Here is a 14,668-nt window from a genome sequence, read left to right as displayed (position 1 = left end):
AAGGTCTCGTTGTTCAGCAACACTCCCTAGGACCTTACCATTAAGTGTATAAGTCCTGCTAAGGTTTGCTTTCCCAAAATGCAGCACCTGGTATTTATCGAAATTAAACTCCATCTTCCATCTTCTCAGCTCATTGGCCCATCTGATCAAGATCCCGTTGTAATCTAAGGTAATCTTCGTTGCTGTCCACTATACCTCCAATTTTGGTGTCATCTGCAAACTTACGAACAAACGTCTTATGTTCACATCCAAATCATTTATGTAAATGATGAAAAGTAGTAGACCCAGCACCGATCTTTGTGGCGCTCCACTGGTCACAGGCCTCCAGTCTGAAAAACAACCCTCCACCAGCACTCTCTGCCTTCTACCTTTGAGCCAGTTCTGTATCCAAATGACTAGTTTTCCCTGTATTCCATGAGATCTAACCTTGCCAACCAGTCTCCCATGGGGAACCTTGTCAAATGCCTTACTGAAAACCATATAGATCATGACCACCACTCTGACCTCATCAATCCTCTTTGTTACTTCTTCAAAAAAAGTCAATCAAGTTTGTGAGACATGATTTCCCACTCATAAAACCATGTTGACTATCCCGAATCAGTCCTTGCCTTTCCAAATACATGTACATCCTGTCCCTCAGGATTCCCTCGAATAACTGGTCTACCACCGACATCAGGCTCACTGGTCTATAGTTCCCTGGCTTGTCCTTACTACCCTTCTTTAAGAGTGGCACCACATTAGCCAACCTCCAGTCTTCCGGCACCATACCTGTGACTAGCAATGATACAAATATCTCAGCAAGGGGCCCAGCCATCACTTTCCTAGCTTCCCACAGAGTTCAAAGATGCACCTGGTCAGGGCCTGGAGAGTTATCCCCTTTTATGCGTTTCAAGACATCCAGCACTTCCTCCTCTGTAATATGGACATTTTGCAAGATGTCACCATCTATTTCCCTACATTCTGTATCTTCCATGTCCTTTTCCACAGTAAATACTGATGAACAACACTTGTTTAATGTCTCCCCCACCTCCTGTGGCTCCACACAAAGGTTGCCTTGCTGACCTTTGAGGGGCCCTATTCTCTCCCTCGTTACCCTTTTGTCCTTAATATATTTGTAAAAACCCTTTGGATTCTCCTTAACTCTATTTACCAAAGCTATCTCATGTCCCCTTTTTGCCCTCCTGATTTCTCTCTCAAGTATACTCCTACTGCCTTTATTCTCTTCTAAGGATCTCACTCGATCTATCCTGTCTATACCTGACATATGCTTTCTTCTTTTTCTTAACCAAACCCTCCATTTCTTTGGTCATCCAGCATTTCCTATACCTACCGGCCTTCCCTTTCACCCTGACAGAAATATACTTTCTCTGCATTCTTGTTATCTCATTTCTGAAGGCTTCCCATTTTCCATTAGTCTCTTTACCTGCAAATATCTGCCTCCAATCAGCTTTTGAATGTTCTAATACTGTCAAAATTAGCCTTTCTCCAATTATAACTTCAACTTTTAGATCTGGTCTATCCCCTTCCATCACTGCTTTAAAAGTCATAGTGTTATGGTCACTGGGCCCAAAGTGCTCCCCCACTGATATCTCAGTCACCTGCCCTGACTTATTTCCCAAGAGTAGGTCAAGGTTTGCACCTTCTCTAGTAGATACATCAACATACTGAATCAGAAAAATTTCTTGTACACACGTAACAAATTCCTCTCCATCTAAATCCTTAACACTATGTCAGTCCCAGTCTACGTTTAGAAAGTTAAAATCTCTTACCATTACCACCCTAATATTCTTACAGATAGCTGAGATCTCCTTACCAATTTATTTCTCAATTTTCCTTTGACTATTCGGGGGTCTATAATACAATCTCAGTAAGGTGATCATTCCTTTCTTCTTTCTCAGTTCGACCCTAATAACTCTGCTGGATGTATTGCTGGGAATATCCTCCCTCAGTACAGATGTAATGCTATTCCTTATCAAAAATGCCACTCTTCCTCCTTTCTTGCCTCCCTTTCTGTTCTTCCTGTAGCATTTGTATCTTAGAACATTAAGCTGCAAGTCCAATCTATGCCTGAACCAAGTTTCTGTAATTGCTATGATATCCTAGTCCCATGTTTCTCACCATTCCCTGAGTTCATCTGACTTTCCTGGTTAGGCCTCTTGCATTGAAATAAATGCAGTTTAATTTATCAATCCCACCTTGCTCTCTGCTTTGTTCCTGCCTGACTGTTTGCCTTGCTTCTTTTCTCAACTGTACCAGTCTCAGCTTGATGTCTTTCCTCACTACCTCCCTGGTTCCCATTCCCTCTTCCCCACCTCAATCGTTTAAATCCTCCTGAGTAGCTCTAGTCAATCTCCCTGCCAGTATATTAGTCCCCTTTCAACTTAGGTGTAATCCATCCTTCTTGTACAGGTCACTTCTACACCAGAAGTGATTCCAATGATCCAAAAATGTGAATCCTTCTCCCATACACCAGCTCCTCAGCCATGCATTCATCTGCTCTATCCCCCCATTCCTACCCTCAGTCGCTTGTAGCAGCGGGAGTAACCCAGATATTACTACTCTCGAGGATCTCCTTTTTAAATTCCTGCCCAGCTCTCTATATTCTCCCTTCAGAATTTCATCTTTTTCCGTTCCTATGTCATTGGTTCCAATGTGGGCAATGACCTCCTGCTGGTCCCTCTCCCCCTTGAGAACATTCTGCACCCTGTCTGAGACATCTTCGATCCTGGCACCAGGGAGGCAACACACCATTCTAATTTTTTGCTGCTGGCCACAGAAATGTCTGTTTGTGCCTCGGACTAGAAAGTCCCCTAAAATGATTGATCTATTGGAATCTAGCATACTCCTCATTGCACGACAGCCAGTCTCAATACCAGAAACATGGCTGTTCGTGCAACATATCCCTGAGAATCCATCACCCCCTACATTTTCCAAAACAGCATACTTGTTTGAAATGGGGATAGCCACAGAAGACTCCTGCACTATTTGCCTACCTCTCTTACCTTTCCTGGATTCACCCATATATATGATTGTATCTGCTATTTTTCTCCCTTCCTATAACTGCCAAACATCGTATCCTCTTGCTCTTGTAAATTCCTGATTACCGTAACCGTCTTTCTAACCAATCCATTCGAACTGTTAGAATTCACAACCAATAGCATTTATTGCAAATATAATCCTCAGTAACACATAAACTTTCCCTAAACTCCCACATCTGACAAGAAGAGCAAATCTTTCTACTAAGAGCCATTTTTGTTTCTTCCAATCTACAGACACAGAAAATAACACCATCTGAGTCCTCTACAAAACACTGCCCCAGGCAACTTAATACTTATGGCTTATATTTTTAAGTTTAATGAAGAGACATATCTCAATAAAACATATAATCAAGAAAGAATCCACTATACTCACTACAGCGGACTTACTGTAAGGCCACACTTAAAATATTCACACTTAAAATATCTACATATCTGTTTCTGTGCTGTGACATCTCCCAAACAGGTTCCTCCAAGATTATTTGTGAATTTCACTGTATGTTAATTTTCCCAGATGCATTCCGATGTCCTGTATTACATGAATTCAAACAGCAAAGTCAGTGACTGTGCAGGCTCACTGCTGTGTCAGCTATCAGTGTGGGTTTCTATTTTGCTCGAATGCTGGGAGGAAAGGAAGATTTTGACCCTCTTGTTGAATTTGGCATGTGTTGTGACTTAGAGTCATAGAGCTGCACAGCACGGAAACAGACCCTTCAGGTCCATGCTGACCAGCTATCCTAAATTAATCTAGTCCCATTTGCTAGCACTTGGCCCATAATCCTATATAACCTTATTATTCATTTAACCATCCAGACGTCTTTTAAATGTTGTAATTGTGCCATTCTCCACCAATTCCTTTGGCAGCTCATTCCACGCTCCACTCTCTATGTGAAAAGGTTGCCCTTTAGGCCCCTTTTAATTTTTTTCCCTCTCACCTTAAACCTATGCTCTCTAGTTTTAGACTCTGGTATCCCAGGGAAAAGACCTTGACCATTCACCCTATACATGCCCCTCATGATTTTGTAGACTTCGAAAAGGTCACCCCTCAGCCTCCAACGTTCAAGGAAAAATAGCCCCAGCTTATTCAGCTTCTCCCTGTAGCCCATACCATCCAATCCTGGCAACATCATTTTAAATTTTTTCTGAAACCTTACCGCGGCATACGTTCTATAGCTGGGAGACCAGAATTGCATGCAGTATTCAAAAGTGACCTAATCAATGTCCTGTACAGCCACAACATGACCTCCCAACTCCTTTACTCAATGCACTGACCAATAAAGGCAAGCATACCAGAATCCTTCTTCACTATCCTGTCTACCTGCAACTCCACTTTCAAAAAATTATGAACTGCACTCCAAGGTCACTTGGTTCAGCAACACTCCCCAGGACCTTACCATTAAGTGTATAAGTGCTGCTCTGATTTGCCTTTCAAAATGCAGCATCTCACATTTATCTAAATTAAACTTCATCTGCCACTCCTTAACCCTTTGGCTCATCTGATCAAGGTCCCATTATACTCTGAGGTATCCTTCCTCGCTGTCTGCTACACCACCAATTTTGGTGTAATCTGTAAATTTACTAACTATACCTCTTAGGTTCACATCTAAATGATTTGTATAAAAACACAAAAAGCAGTGGACCCAGCACCAGTCCAGTGGCACACCACTGGTCACATGCCTCCAGTCTGGAAAGCAATCCTCCACCACCACCCTCTGTCTCCTACAGCTGTATCCAAATGGCTAGCTCACCCTGGATTCCATGTGATCTAAGCTTGCTAACCAGTCTACCATGAGGAACCTTGTTGAATGCCTTACAGAAGTCTTTATAGGTCATGTCCACTGCTCTTCCCTCATCAAACTTCTTCATTACTTCTTCAAAAAGCTCAATCAAGTTCACGAGATACGATTTCCCATTTACAAAGCTATGTTGAATATCCCTAATCAGTCCTTGCCTTTCCAAATTTATGTAAATCCTGTCCTTCAGGATTCGCTCCAACAAACTTGCCCACCACTGATGTCAGACTCACTCGTCTATAGTTTGATGACTTTTTCTTACCACCTTTCTTAAATAGTGGCACCACTTTCAACAACCTCCAGTCTTCCAGCACCTTGCCTGTGGCTATCGATGATACAAATATCTCAGGAAGGGGCCCAGTAATTGCTTCCCTAGCTTCCCTCAGAGATCTAGGGTACATCAGTTCATGTCCCAGGGATTAATCCACTTTTGTGCGTTTTAAGGTGTCCTCTATACTGTAGACACTTTTCAAGATGTCACTCTTCCCCACCTTGTCTCATTTTCATATCATTTTTCACAGTAAGCACTGATGCAAAATATTCGTTTAGCATCTCCCCTATCTCCGACGGTTCCACACGTAAGCGGCTTGGTCCATTCTCGACTAATAGATAGAGATGAATTGTTATGGTTAGTCGACAATTTCATTATTGTTATATCATGTGACTACCAGGATGGTAGAAGGAGAACAAAATGTACCTTGGAGCTTTCTCATCTAGAAATTCCCATGTTGTCTTTTTGCTTCTTTCCCTTAAATGCGTCCTTTTTTAATCTAATTCTAATTGTTGTGGTTCTGTTCGCCGAGCTGGGAATTTGTCTTGCAAACGTTTCGTCCCCTGTCTAGGTGACATCCTCATGTTTGGGAGCCTCCTGTGAAGCGCTTTTGTGCTGTTTCCTCCGGCATTTATAGTGGCCTGTCTCTGCCGCTTCCAGTTGTCAGTTCCAGCTGTCCGCTGTAGTGGCCGGTATATTGGGTCCAGGTCGATATGTTTGTTGATAGAGTCTGTGGATGAGTGCCATGCCTCTAGGAATTCCCTGGCTGTTCTCTGTTTGGCTTGCCCTATAATGGTAGTGTTGTCCCAGTCGAATTCATGTTGCTTGTCATCTGTGTGTATGGCTACTAAGGATAGCTGGTCGTGTCGTTTCGTGGTTAGTTGGTGTTCATGGATACGGATCGTTAGCTGTCTTCCTGTTTGTCCTATGTAGTGTTTTGTGTAGTCCTTGCATGGGATTTTGTACACTACATTGGTTTTGCTAATTCTAATTGTTTCTGATAGTTTCCTTTCAGGTGCGAACTAGAGTGTTGTATGACTCAAGACAGTCAGATAGGTGATAATACATTGTGGATGTTGAGGCCTTTGTGGACCTTAAAGACCTCAGGCCTGATTTTTGACCTCTAAAATTGACAGGCGACACCTAGGTATCAACATCTTGCCCCATGTCCGACAGATAAAGCCTTTTGCTGGTAAAGCAAAGAGCTATGGAGTGACGTACACAGGGGAGAGGGAAATATAAACTCATGAAAGCCCTCTTAACTTACAGTTGAGTGTATTGATCCAATGGATTGGCACAAGGTGTTAACACATCATGTGTGAGTCACAAACTTATTGAGAAGATATAAACACTCTTGAAAGAAAGTGGAAGTCTGTTTAAAAGTTGGGATCTTCAGTTTTGAAGTTGAAATTATCAGTGAGAATTTAAAATATAAAAACTCTACTGAATTTCTTTGTTTGATAAGCAATCTGGCATAGGTTAGAAAACATTATTATTAGCTCCTGAAGTTTCAAAAGTATCATTTGTTGACATTTCTCCAAGCGCTATTGCTGTTATCGTAAATACTAGTCTAAATTCCAAAAAAACTGTAGAGATCTCTAAACATTTAGTTCTGAGATTGTAATTTAATTGATAGTTTAAAAGACTATTCAAGGATTAGCTGTCATTGATGTGGAGTCTGAATATAAGTATGTTTGTTTTAATAAAAGCAAAAGGTTAACCATGTGAGGTGATTTATAAGCTTTGAATTGCTTTTGTTAACAGGAGCTTTTAACACCAGCAAATCTGTCAAAGTGAGAGCTATATTAGGTGGTTAGAAGGCTTTAAATAAAATCTCATATGCTTCCTGATGTCTGGCTGTGGTGGATTTGGGTGAGTAGCTATGGCTATTGCATGGGGGCGAAAGTGTGCATAAGGCTAGGAAGGGGGCATGAATCGGAAAAGAACTGGCGTGGGGATGGAGTGAGGCAGTGCAAATATGTCTGCAAGAAGAATTTTTGACTGCAGCCATAATAATTTAGCTTAATACATACAAGTTAATTAGAGCACTACATCAAGTTCTTTATATGGAAAGGGGTCATCCATTTATTAAAAGTACTGAATGTAAATTTGAATACATTTGAGTCTAATTCAAAAAGAAGTCATATCATAGGATTTTGTTTTGTGGAAGTTCAGAGTAAAGCTAGACTATCAGTGGACTTGACAGAGCTACGTTAACTCATGAACTAAATAGAAGCTAGCAGTGGTAGACAACTAGCTATTTATCAATATATAGCATCTGCACCATCTGTCTTTTGAACAATATATTTCTTTTTTGGCACAAATATCAGTCTACACCAACACCTCATAACAGTCTTCAATCTGTACTACCCTTATGTGCTATTACAATTTCCAATCTCCAATACCATAACCAGTTTTTGACAATAGTTTCAGCTACCCGCACCATCCTCAATCATCAGTACAATTATCCACAGAGTACAGTGCAGACATTGTCATCAGCCATGAACATCACGATCCATCTGTTTTGTTATATGCTTAATTCAGTTTTGATCGATGCTATTTTTGACCTCAGACTTCTGGCAAAGTAATAAACTATCATATCTGACAGTGGTCTTCTGGATTCCACTAGCAAGGATAGTTGAGTTCCCATTCCAAAGTAACATTTTTGTTCAAACATCTTACAAACAATGTTTAAGATGCAAAATCTTGAAAAATATTTACATACACTTCTGAAAATTGAAACAAGTAATCATTCCTGAAATTGGGAACAGGAGTCAGGATATGGGATTAATGTGCTGCTTGCTTATTTAACTAATGGTAGTGTACAGCCCAATGTGTTAAACCCACTGCATGATTCAGCAGGATCTCATTTAGTTTATGTGAAACTGGCACCTCTTGCAACCAGCCAGCATTACCAAAAGCCAGCTTCTTAAATGTACATGAACTCCGGCTATGGCTGATGCTCGAAGTGACTGGGAAGGATGTCTGATTTGGTAAAAGGATAAACAAGACACATCATGGCAAAGAACTTGCTCTAACATTCTCTAATACAGCAATGGAGGACATGGTGGATGATGTAATGATAAAAAGCCAAGAGGTACTCCAGTGGGAGCAGTTAGCCATCAGCATTTATAGAATGATAGCAAGGTTACAGCACAGAAACAGTTTGTGTCGGCTGGATAAACAAGCTACCTTTCTGCCCACTTCCCAGCAGCAGGCCCTTGGCCCAGAGACATCCAAGAACACTAACATCTTGTCTCCTGCAACAAAAATTTGAACTTTGGCCTTCTATCTGTTCAAGATTTTATGGTTTATTGAGCTTCTTCCAGATGTTTTTGGCCAACTCACATCCATCAGTCAGTTTCTCTCTGAAATCTGAGATATAGATAGAAGCATTATTTCTGATGTTCAGTTTATTAACTTTTATTCAAATAATTTATGTGGGACTCTTACCTCATGTTCATATATTGGTTCAAATTGAATAAATCATCTGGCCTCATTAAGAGCACCTCGAATAGCAAATCATCCAAAGGACTTTCCCTATTCCAATCAAACAAATGTGGGAACAAGTTTTAATTATTTGAAGTCTTTGAAGGTGGAAACCATCTTTCCAAAGCACCTTAACATCATGAGGAATACACAGATGGTGTGCTTTGCTTTATTCCCAGACTAGCCATAACTTATTGAAATATTTTCAACATAAAATTCATGCATTGATCAGATTGTACTTCTTTGGGTAATCCATATTTTGTAAAAATTGAAATAATTTTCCACAATCACTTCCACACTTTTTTTCCTAAAAATGTTATTTCAGGAAAACCTGCGGAAAAATCCATAATGTTTAAATAGATATTGGATCCCATTCCTGTTTTAGGTATATGTACAACACAATCCATTCAGACTGTGCCAGACAGTTATCTGAAAGCTGGCATGGACATTAAAAAGGAAGGTTAAGTTGAGGACTGGGATTACCTGACATGCATAGCATGTAATGAAAAGTTTCATGACATCTTTCTGTTATACTGGCCAATAAAAATGTTTTCATATGTTAGCCTGTACTTTTCTAACAGCTAAATGGCCTGCAATTGGAGTGACATGATTAACTGGTTGAATTCCATATAGCAATCAGTTTGAATTTCTGCTACCCATTCCTTATTGGCTAATATTTGAGGTAGTCCCCATTTTCTAATTAAGACTTTATTTCAAGTGATAAAATTAGCTAATGATTTTCATTTAGTTTCTGAATAGGATGTTTCATCAAGCTTTCAATTCCATATCTGTTCATAGTTGATGGGCCAGATATGTTGGCTTTATTCCTGTACCTCTATCCTTTGTGTTACATTTTCAAATGCTAGGTCCAATAAGGGAATTTCCAAACTATTTCCCTGTTGCCATAGACTCTTTTAATTTCTATCTAATTTTGTGGGCCTGATATTTTGTCAAGACCCATTCAGTAAATAGTCCAGGATATTCTTTTTGTAACATTTTAGTTACAGTCACCTCTATTGATTGTTTACGACTCTTGGTAAAGCCAATATTTTTGAACCATCAAAGTTATTTCCTAAAGTATAATCAATTCCCTCTGTAGGAATTTGTTTCATCCCTCCAACTATCACTTCTCTATTTATCAAGTCACTCTCTAGTCCAACTTTTTGCAATGAGGCCATTTTATAACCTCCTTGAATACCTCCAATTAATACTTTCCCTTAATCACTCTATCTGGAAGATAAGTAACATTATCAGAAAACACCAGTGACTGAGTTGCTGCAGTATCTCTCAATGTCCTTGTTAGTATAGTTCTTTGATTCAAGACATGAGTAATTTTCCAGATAAAATATTCAATATCTCAGCAGCCAGATTCTCCTTGTCAATATTTGAAGCATAATTTAAACAACTGCCCTGAGGCATCTTTCTCTCATTTTACAACAATCCAAGGAAACAAGTTTTCTTTCTGCCACTGCTGCAGTTTTAGTACTTACTTACTTCCTTGATGCCCCCTTATTCAAAGACTCCTTAGCTACTCCTGATATGCAATCAGTCTTCAATTTAACTACAATTGGCTCTATGAACAACATTATCAGTATGAAAACACACTGTTTTGTTTACATCACATTTTGTTTCCAAACTTTCTCCTTTATTACCCTGATGTCATTCTGCCTGTTCTGTAAAACTAATACTTCATCCATTAACAGATTTCCTACTCCTTCAAACTCCTTGTAGATTTCCATATCAGCATTTTCCCATCTTCAATTTTCCGTGTCAGAAGTATTAACTGGAACTGCTGCCTGGAAGTACTAGATTGAAAGATCACACCATTAAAGAACAGAGGATTGTTGTGGTGGGAAGAGAGAAGAGTGCTACGTGTAGAGGAATGTGACAGTTAACTGATGGTAACAGTTAACCAACAGCATGTCAACAAATGAATAATGTTCTGAGGAACAGTCACTTGACCTGAAATATTAACTCTGATTTCTCTCCACAGATGGATGCATGTAATAAAGGATACAGAAAAGACTTGCAAGAATTCTTCCAGGGATGGCAATCCCTAAATCTGCGAACAGGTTGGAGATCTAGGGCTGTTCCTCATGGAGAAGATTAGATTAGATTACTTACAGTGTGGAAACAGGCCCTTCGGCCCAACAAGTCCAAACCGCCCCGCCAAAGCGCAACCCACCCATACCCCTACATTTACCCCTTACCTAACACTACGGGCAATTTAGCATGGCCAATTCACCTAACCTGCACATCTTTGATCTGTGGGAGGAAACTGGAGCACCCGGAGGAAACCCACACAGACACAGGGAGAACGTGCAAACTCCACACAGTCAGTCACCTGAGGCAGGAATTGAATCGGGTCTCTGGTGCTGTGAGGCAACAGTGCTAACCACTGTGCCACTGTGCCGCCCACAAGAGAAGAGAAAATAAAGAAGAGATAAATCAGAAACATTTAACATCATGAGGGGTTTTGGACAGAGTAGATATGTGCTGTTGCAGGAAGGGAGAAAAAACATTGATTTAAGGCTTTTGGCAATAAGAGCAAAGGCAACACAGTGAAAAGCTCTTTTGACCCGGGAGATTGATTAGAATCTGGAGTGCATTGCTTAAAAGTGTGGTAAAGGAAAAAAAGAAATGAAGAATTTTAAAATTTCAAGATAAGTTTTCAAAAGAAAATTGAATAATTATCTGAAGAGATTCTGAACTTTGATTCCCTTCTGATCATGGATATTTTGGCAGGACTACAGATAAAACAAGAACTCTTGCAGCTGCATCCTGACACTTAAGGCAGGATGCTTATTCTATGAATTTTACATAAATCTTTGCAAGATTCAGTCCTTTGAATGGTAACATCAGCCAAAGTAAGTAAAGAAATTATATAAAAACAAAGTTACAGACCGTGCAAAGGAGCAAAAAGCACATAAAGTTTAAACACATTTCATTCTAATTCATATTTGCAAAACACATTAAACACTTGTACAGTATGATGCTTTCTGAGGTAAAGCTTAAAAAGCAATTAACACTTACTTTAAAGTTCTTTGGCACACATTAAGGTCAATGAAAGGCACTATATAAATCAAAGTATTTCATTTTAATAAATTACAGAAGTCTTCATTGTTTCTAAATTTTAACAGAGAAATAGACATAAGATCACTATTATACAGTATGAGATTTTCAACAATTAGTAGAACAAAGAAAATTTACAGCCCAGGAACATGCCCTTTGGCCCTCCAAGCCTGAGCCAATCCAAATCCACTGTCTAAACCTATCACCCAATTCCTAAGCATCTATATCCCTCTGCTCCCCAGCTACTCAAGTAGTGATCACCAATGTATCATAGAGCTGCTCTCCAAATGGAGAGAAATAACTCGTAACAAGTTTAACCTGAGGGTCACCTCAGCTCAGGCAAAGAATGAGGTTGAGTAGGTGGGACAGCCGTGATGATCTCAGCCACTGGTAATTGAATCCATACTGTTGGCATCATGCACCAGCCATCCAGCTAACTGAGCTACTAATTGGCACAGACTGTTGAATGCTATGCCAGAATGCTACCCTTCTCAAGTACATTGATACATTGGTGGAGCTACTTTAGTAACTATCCATCAGCTGGACATTTGACCTTCTCATTTGTTTAGATTAACCAATACAACCTCTTCGGATAATTATCCTCTCACCCTTCTGAACTGATGTAAATACTGTCAGATTAAGATTGCAAGCACAAAATTTATGATAAATTGTGATGTGGCTCTATAATGTCAGTGTATTTTTCAAATAAACATTTCTTACAGGTGAAGTGGAGAATTCTTTCTTCCGGTGAAGATATTTCATACAAGGATCAAATGAAAATGCTTCTTTAATAAATGAGTTGAAAAGATTTAGATGCAATCATTTCTGGATTAGACTTGATTAATCTCCCTGAGCATTGGTATTTTGTGCTTTCCAGTGTGTGTGTGCACATGCAGTGCTATGTAAATCCCCTAAATGGAAATGAGTGTATTAATAGAACACTAAATTGTTACTTGCCTGGTGGGTATTTTTCTTCAAACTGTATTAGGTCCCAGGTTATTTGCTATATTGTAAAAATCATTTTAGTGGTGGAAATGGGAATTAACATGAATATATTGATGCAGCCACAAAGGTCAATTTGACATCATTAGTAAAACCATTTTAGTCTCAGTGATATCAAAATACAAATACAAGCTCCCAGCTGAATATCTACAATTTCTAATCGTGCAAGCACTATGCACCTGTCTGAAGGTTCGGTTGGCTGTACCTGTGACAGGAACATAGCATACCATATTCTTGTACAAAATAAGACTTGTGAGGTAATTTTCAATTGTTTGTGTTTGAACAAGCAGTAAACAAAACTTGTCACTTTCAAATTCACATCCACATTCATCACTTACACAATGGGTTCGATTTTACTCGTCCTCTCAAGACAGGCTGCTAACTGATTGGCTTGAGAAATTAAGATTAAAGATGTGGGAAGTGGCATAACATTTTCCAGCCACTTTAGGATATTCCAGGCGGTAGGGGTCTCAGCAGTGCAATTCCCCCAGTAGGCGATTGATTGATGTGACCTATTATTTGCTGCTTCCCACCTTATTCTGCATTTTGCAAGTAAGTTCCTGGGATAGTGGAGAGGTAGGTTGAGTTTGTCATTTATGACTGTTCTGTTGTTCACAGAGGGCCTTCCCAATAGCAACGGCTGTCTCCATCACTTTAATACCATCACTGCGAGGCACATCTCCCATTAAATGTGTCTCACCTTGAGAGTGTTTCAGTCAGAAGGCCCCAGCTTTATCAGCTACTAAACTGTCACACACTGATGGGCACACTAAACCTGTCATCAAGGCACAGTGAGGAAGGACCACAGTCTAAGTCTGTTCTGCCAAAGTATAACAGGAGTCGATTAAGATCTGAGACCACCTTGTTTGCCTTAGAAGAATGTAAATAGTTTCCTTTCATAATTACACAATGCCATTTTTTTTGTCACACAACACCAGGTTATAGTCCAACAGGTTTAGTTGGAAGCACTACTCCTTCATCAGGTGGTTGTGGAGTATAAGATTGTAAGACTCAGAATTTATAGCAAAAGTTTACAGTGTGATGTAACTGAAATTATATATTGAAAAAGACCTGGATTGTTTATGATTTGTTTAAGTCTCTCATCTGTTAGAATGACCATGTTGGTTTCCTTTCTTTCATATGTAAATTGCAAAACTTTTTTTTTAAAGGTTACATTCTCAAGTGAACTTTAACAATTGGTGTCTGTACACCCCAGTCCAACACTGGCGTCTCCAAATCATTTTTTTTGTCAACAGGATTGAAGCTGTTATGAGGAATGTCAAAGTTCTGCTGTATTTTCTGCAAAGTCTATACTGAGCTGTATTGTACTTTTTATACTTATAGATAATGTATGAATAAAATTTCTAATATTGGAAAAGAATCAGTATTCCAATTGGTTCGACAGCTCTCATATTTCGCTGGCATATTTCGCTGGCTGTCCCAGCAGTGGCCTCATAATTGGCCAGTGTCAATAAAATACTTCCCAGCATCCCAATGATTGAAATGTTCTCCTGAATCCTGTGCAACCTCACCATCAGGAGGTTGCCTGGCCAACAGATATATAAGGTGAGCCGCTGAGGAGGACAACATTCATCCCCATCTTACAACACTTTGACACATTACCTTCTCTCTGTTAGTGACTACCTCAATGGGCTGAATCTTACATCTTTTTGTCTGAGCAAAAGCCTGATGAAAGGCTTTTGCCCAAAACGTCGATTTGCCTCCTCCTCGGATGCTGCCTGACCAGCTGTGCCTTTCCAGCTCTACTCTCGCTTTTGTCTGAAAGTCTCCTGTCACATCCCCTATCCTTCCACTGCATTAACCCTGTGAGGCCTCTGCGCTGCCTCGTCCCTTGCCTGAACCACTGCCTTTTTCTTCCACCTGAAACACAACCATGTCATCAGTTTCAACTAACCCAATCACTCTCTTTCCCCTCATTCCAGGAGAAGGCAGCATAAATTGAACAGGAAGAGTTCAGACACATGGAGGGGGTACCTGGAGTTAGG

This window comes from Chiloscyllium punctatum, chromosome 8, assembly GCF_047496795.1.
Source record: "Chiloscyllium punctatum isolate Juve2018m chromosome 8, sChiPun1.3, whole genome shotgun sequence".
In the NCBI taxonomy this organism is placed as follows: domain Eukaryota; kingdom Metazoa; phylum Chordata; class Chondrichthyes; order Orectolobiformes; family Hemiscylliidae; genus Chiloscyllium; species Chiloscyllium punctatum.
This window is presented reverse-complemented; position numbering follows the sequence as displayed.